The 6,827-nt window shown below is 42.5% G+C and overlaps 1 long non-coding RNA gene across 1 annotated transcript in view; it reads right to left on the minus strand.

Annotated features, from left to right (window-relative positions):
• Window positions 1–5,553: 5,553 nt before the first annotated feature.
• Window positions 5,554–6,827, minus strand: part of LOC109308191 — a 19,982-nt gene continuing 18,708 nt past the window's right edge. Inside the window, exon 3 of the long non-coding RNA XR_002100524.1 lies at window positions 5,554–5,565. This is a non-coding gene — a long non-coding RNA (uncharacterized LOC109308191). The remainder of the gene's footprint in view (window positions 5,566–6,827) is intronic.

Below are 6,827 nucleotides of genomic sequence, written 5' to 3' on the forward strand. Positions count from 1 at the left end.
CTGCAGTGTAGTCCAGTCTTCACTTACCACTGAGGCTAGGATAACCAAAATACACAAGGCTTTAGAGAACTTATCAGTCATCATGACCCATGTTTTGAGCCTCCAGAAAACATAGATTTCATAGATTTCATAGACATTAGGGCTGGAAGGGACCTCAGAAGATCATTGAGTCCAGCCCCCTGCCCAAAGGGCAGGAAGTCAGCTGGGGTCATAGGATCCCAGCAAGGTAAGCATCCAGTTTGTTCTTGAAGGTGTTCAATGTAGGTGTTTGAACCACCTCCACTGGCAGGCTGTTCCAGACCTTGGGGGCTTGGACAGTAAAGAAATTCTTCCTTATGTCCAGCCTGAAACAGTCTTGCAGGAGTTTATAACCGTTTGACCTCATCATCCCTTGGGGCGCTCTGGTGAACAAACGTTGCCCCAGATCATGGTCGCCACCCCGATAAACTTAGAGGTGGCCATCAGATCGCCCCTGAGCCTGCATTTTTTCAGGTTAAAGAGCCCCATGGCTCTTAGCCTGTCATCGTAAGGTCTGTTTTCCTGACCTCTGATCATGCACATGGCTCTTCTCTGAACTCTCTCAAGTTTCTTCACATCCTTTTTGAATTATGGAGCCCAAATATGGACACAGTACTCCAGCTGCGGTCTCACCAAGGCCAAGTACGAGGGGAGAATGATGTCCCGGGATTTGCTTTAGAAGCATCGATGGATGAAAGCCAGTGTTTTGGTCATTTTACTAGCTGCAGGCTCATGTTCAGCTTGTGGTCAATGACGACCCCCAAGTCTCTTTCTTCCGTAGTGCTAGCCAGCGTAGCACTGCCAAGCCTATAAGGATGCTGCAGGTTTTTCCCCCCAAGGCAGAGGACCTTGCATTTTTCAGTGTTAAACATCTTCAGGTTCTCATCTGCCCATTTGCTGAGCCTGTCCATGTCAGTCAGAATTGCTCTCCTGTCTTCTGGTGTGGATGCTTTGCTCCAAAGTTTGGTGTCATTGGCGAACGTGGCCAGTCTGCTCCTTCACTCCAATGTCCCCATCATTAATGAAGATGTTGAACAATATGGGTTCAAGGACAGAGCCTTGGGGGACCCCACTGATCACAGGACACCATGATCAGTGACTGCCATCAATTACTACCCTCTGGGTCTGACCACAGAGCCAATTTACCAGCCAGAGGATTGTGAAGGACCCAAGGGCACAACTGGCCAGTTTCGCCAAGAGGTGATCAGATTGAAGGCTTTTTTGAAGTCAAGATATATGACATCAGTAAAGATACATGACATGGAAGGAAACTCCTTCACTCAGGCACTCAAGGAATAGAAAGGAATGGTTGAATATTTCCAGATGTTGCCACTGAAAGAGTGATTCTGATTTATACAAGGAAAATAAGGGAAGGGCAAAGAAGGACAAGGGTTCATGTCTTTCTATCACACATAGCTAGGCAGTAGAATTTGCTTTGGAAATTCTGGCCCCCTGTATGAGGGTGGTTATATAATCTGGAGAACACCTGAAGTGAGAAAAGTTCAAAGTATGTATATACATACTGTAAAAAACCCCAGAAATATACTAACAGCTCAAAGCCTCATGTCATAGACCTTTCCAGGCCTATGATTAATCTCTTGTCCATCACGTCTAAGTCTTTTTTGTTTAAGCTGTTACCCTGCCCTGCTTTTGTCTTATATTTTTCCTGTAATTTTACTGTGTGTTTCAGTGAGACACAAACACTCTTACTTCAATACATTAACTGGAAGCAGCCTGAGAGCAGACCAGGAGGTTACTGGGACCGGGCACAGAAATATGCAATCATGTTATCAAGGAAGGGAACAAGGCATTCATTTTGCTAAAAACATATCTTGGTTTATGTTCCTGGGGTGTGCTCAGAAATGGTTTGCAACTGAAAACAGCAAAAAGGCACTGTCCTCATAGAAGACCAGGTTCAGGCCATGTTCCTGGTTTCCTAATTCAGTCACAATTTCAGTAGTCAAGGAGGTCACATCCTCAACAAATCTAGCCCTACAGAAGGCAAAGGAGATATTCATATTTATACTCAGGTCCTGGCTTGGAATATCTAAAAAAAGATGTGAAATTTAGTCATTTTCCACAGAAGTAAACCACTACCTCTCCCCTCAACTTGAAAAGATAATTAATACAATCTAAAGAACATAGACAAAACCTACTAGAAAAATGTCAGTCCAAATACGGGAAAGTCCTGAGTCTGTGGAACTGGATTGAAATGCCATTGTGACCTTAGACACAGTGGACGATTGGCGCTCTCTGTAATATCTAGAGAGATGTATCTTGTTAACTGCCTCATCTTGTGGTGTCATCATTACTGTAATTAATGAATTACCATACCAAACTGCAGTGACTATAAAGTTTTAGACAATATGCAGTCATTCCCACTGACAGTAGGTGTTGGTTGGCCGCCAGTAGTATATATTTCATATTGGACCAGTTAGATACAATGACACTAGCAATGTCCTTCAGTTAAAGGGGGAAAAGAAATCAACTTAGAACATCCTAAATGAAAATCTTTGCCCTTTTGCTGCCTTTCCTAATAGAAAACAAGTTAAAATGTACCATTGGGCAGGTTAATTGACTTACAAGTATGTCTTTTTAATAAGTGTCATAAAGTATGTCATGCCGCCGAAACTTGCTTTCAGTGCATTTTTTAAACTGTTGTCAACCAGATTAAAGTTTATTGGTCGCATGTAAGTTTCCTTTTTCAAGCAGTAATGAAAGACATTAAATTGATTTGCCATGCGTAGATATGAAGTGGGTTATGTCCTTTGCTCTCTTTCAATGTGCCCTTCCCCAACGCTTTGTTCCTTTGCTGTTTGTCTAAGCAAGAGGCACTCATGAAATGTCCTCCAATGATGGCTTAGATGCAGCTTCTACTTCTAGCATTCCTTGTGTAGCAGATTGAGAGAAGAGGTTCATTTATAAGTATCTGATTCACTGTTGTTTCGGTTCACTTTTACATTTATGTAATACCATTGACTCCAGTCAAATTATCCTAGTGCAAAACCAGAGCATTCTGTTTAGCAAAGGTTGTGTCGTCTTCTACATTTTGTACCATGCCTCATAGAATGGGACCTTGTTGTCCATAATAATGAATGAGTCATGTCATAAATAATGATACAAATGCTGGCAGTGGTCCAGAATAACCCCAAATATTGCCTGTTTAGAGCATAAAGCTTTAATGGACATTGTCAGAGGGAAGGTGCAGTAAAATGGTACAACAAGCCAGGGAGAAATTGTTTTTTCCTGAGAAAAGATGCACAGTAAAGCAATGGATGAGTTTGGACCAGTTGCAGAGCAAGCATCATTGTAAAGCTTGACAGATAGCGAGAGAGAACATTTGAAGAAGGAAGGTTTTTTTATGATGCAGTGCTGAAGGGCAGGTCCATGTTCAATGTCACACTCCACGCCCAGCTTTGCAATGATTAACATAATTGTCAAATGTTATAGGGGCTGAAGACAAATAGCAATTTAAGGTTCTGCCCTTGATCTAGACTCTTTAGTTCTATCAAGTCAATATTTTATGTTTGTTGGCACCAAAATTCCCTTCTAATTCTTTCTCTCATTCGTTCATTCTTATTTTTTAATAAGAAACATGGGGGAGGGGAACCCTCCATTGAACTCTCCTGCGCCTCTTTTCCTTTTGTATTTTCAGTGAGCTGAAAACGTTAATGTTAGATCCAGAAAACAGTACAATATTTGGGCATAACACCACTTAGCTTTCTCCATAAACATCGAGTGAGAGTTTGTGCTATAAATTTACATTTTACATTTCCTGTTGATGCAGTTACTTCTTAGGACTGTTACCTGACAGTCATAAATTCCTCAGCATTGCATATTTTTCTAAAAAGGTATAATTGTACCGGTCATGTTTAACACAGCTAAGTCATGCAGGGCACATCAACACAAGATGCTACATCACTGTAGTGCAAACTATGGCGATGTAGGGCCACTATGAAAGCCACAGCAATGAGACAGCCACTATTTCACCGTAGCAATGAGCTACTGTACAGTACCTCATTGCTACAGTGATGTTGGGTCAGAAATGACCCATGCACTGCTGGGACTGCGTGGTATCAGTTGCACAGTCAGGGGCATGTGTAGTCGCACCCACAGAATGGTATACACCACATTTGGCCAGGCTGATTTTTGATAGCAATGAAGTCCATGGAAGTCTTTTTCACAGATTTCATAGACATCAGGGCTGGAAGGGACCTCGGGAGATCATCGAGTCCAGCCCCCCACCCAAAGGGCAGGAAGTCAGCTGGGGTCATAGGATCCCAGCAAGATAACCATCCAATTTACTCTTGAAGGTGTTCAGTGTAGGTGCTTGAACCACCTCCGCTGGCAGACTGTTCCAGACCTTTTTATTGACTGAACTGAGCTTTGGATGAAACACATACTTGCAGGGATGAGGAGAGCTTAAGGTACATTGACAGACAGAGAGACAGAGAAATAGATAAAAGCATTTGGCCCTGGTTCATCCCCAGGCTTTAATTTCATTCCAGTAGATACAATTGCCTCCACTTGTTAATAAATTATGGGAGTTAATTGTATCCTGTATTTGTAGAGGAAAGAATCAGTCCTCAAGTAAGGGGAGTCTTTGGTTCCATCTCTGTACTATTCTGCATAATTAAGACAGTCCCAATCCTTTTCTCACCAAAATCAGTGGAACTTTTGCCCTTCACTTCAGTGGTGCCAAATTCTACACGGTCGTGTATTGAAAGCTGTATGGCTTTCAGCATTATATAATTAATTCAGTGTTTAGTGTTTCCACCTTAGAATCACCACTTGTCTTCAAGACAGGGGTCTTTTCTGGAAAAAAATAAAAATGGCCTGTAAGGATGGACCTTAAGATTGCCTCAGGGCTACAATGACAGTCATCTATGAAGTAAACTCCTAAGCTTTCAACCCCAAGGTAGTCCACCCTGGCCAGAGAAACTCTATTAAACTTCCAAGTATGAGGTTAATCATTTTTGTCCCAGTCTGTCCAGCCTTGAAGGGTTTTAAGTACCTCCCTGGCTGTGCAATCCTCAAGAACAGGAAGCCCACTGGCAACGATTCCATGATTCCTTCTTCTTGACTTCCTTCCATGCTGGTCCCCACTTCCTGTCTACACCAGGGGCAAGTAGAGATCAGAAGGAGACAGAAAGTCAAAGATGCTGAAGACTGATTCCTGAAAGGGCTCTGCAAGGGATCCCAGGACACCTTTTAGTGCTGTGTTTAAGAAACAGGCAACACAACGTAAGCGGCTTTGGTGCAGGCTCCAAGATAGCATGTAGATGGGGCTTACGCTGCTTATGGGTATTCTCAAAGTCAATCCAACATAAGTGTCATTTGGTGGCTTGCACCCTGCAGGGCAGAAAGAGTCCACTACTATTAGTTGATCAATTAAGGCCGGGGTATCAGACACAGCAGTGCCTACCCAAGAGAGCAACTTATCGGTTGTCATCATCTCAAGACACTTGTGCAGCTCAAGAACCATCGGCATTTTTTGTACAAGAACATTATTTACTACCTCCCCTCTATTCCTCTCCCTGTTCCACACTAAAAGCGTTGTGATCTGGACACAATAAAGAAAGCCAATTGGAAGCTGCATGAATAATTTAATTGCTTGATAGAGATTGGTCAGGCTAAGAAGATGCAGCAGTTTCCCCCAAATTAATAAAGGCTTTTATGGAACCATAAAAACAGCCATAATTCAATCATTTTTAAAAGGGCACCGAATACCATGCTTATTAAATGCAGGGTACAGCTGAGGTGTGCAATGGGATGAAATAGAAAGCACACTCAGCAGCAAAGTGCCAAATGCATGTTTCCCCCATTTGCTGACAGGTAGATAACCTGACCCAAGCATTTAATAAGATATATTTACCAGGGTTTTTTGCTTCTTCTTCTTCTCTCTCTCTCACTCTCTCTTTTTTCCCCCTTACTTGCCGGGTCAGGGTACAGTGCTGATGAAGAAAATGATTGCAACAAGGCAGTCTAGATTCTTCTCTCCCCTTTTGCTTTGCCATTAACTATAAGCAAGTGCCATGTCTTGGAGCTGACAGGTGAGGCAATAATGACAGGAAGGGGACGGGAGAACTAAACCACTGATGCTGTTCCTCGCACTGTGCCTACTTTGCTGTGTAGTGTTGAAACAGCACTGTGGTCTTGCTTATTCTCAGATCTCAGTTTCCCCACATATAAAGTGGGGTAATAAAATTCACTAGCTTCAAAGGGAACTTGTCAGGTGCTCAGAGATAGATCAAATTCTTCATTAAATACATGTAAAAAACCTGCATGTGTAGTACCATATATCACAGTATATATGTAGCTGCAAATCAGCAAAGCTGCCCTGTTATGGCTCCTGAGGAATGACTGTAAATACTACTTTGAACTCTTGGTGAGGCTGGTCCCCGTAGGCCAGCTGCTAATTGAGCACTTGGTCATTCAAACGAAGAATCAACAGCTACCGGACACATCATTGCGCTGTATGCGGCTGGCTATAGAAACCAATGTGCCTTAAACACGATGGTGCAATGGGCTTTAAGTTCGAGGCAGACCTTTGACTTTTACTTGACTTGAATATATACTACCATTTAGGACACAAGATAATATTGAAACCATCATGTCAATTCAGGCCAGATATAATTTTATTAGTAGATGTTTAGGATTGTAAATCCAAAAAGATGACAAAGCCAGTCAGGAAATACAAATTACCCTGGCAAGGGACTAACATTAGAGGGATGGGGGTGAGGAGGGGAATGCAACTAGGTTACAGAAAATACAATTTTATTCAACTATGCCTAGGGGTGGGGGGAGGT

This window comes from Crocodylus porosus, unplaced genomic scaffold (genome assembly GCF_001723895.1).
Source record: "Crocodylus porosus isolate Cpor-Errol unplaced genomic scaffold, CroPor_comp1, whole genome shotgun sequence".
NCBI classification, from domain to species: domain Eukaryota; kingdom Metazoa; phylum Chordata; order Crocodylia; family Crocodylidae; genus Crocodylus; species Crocodylus porosus.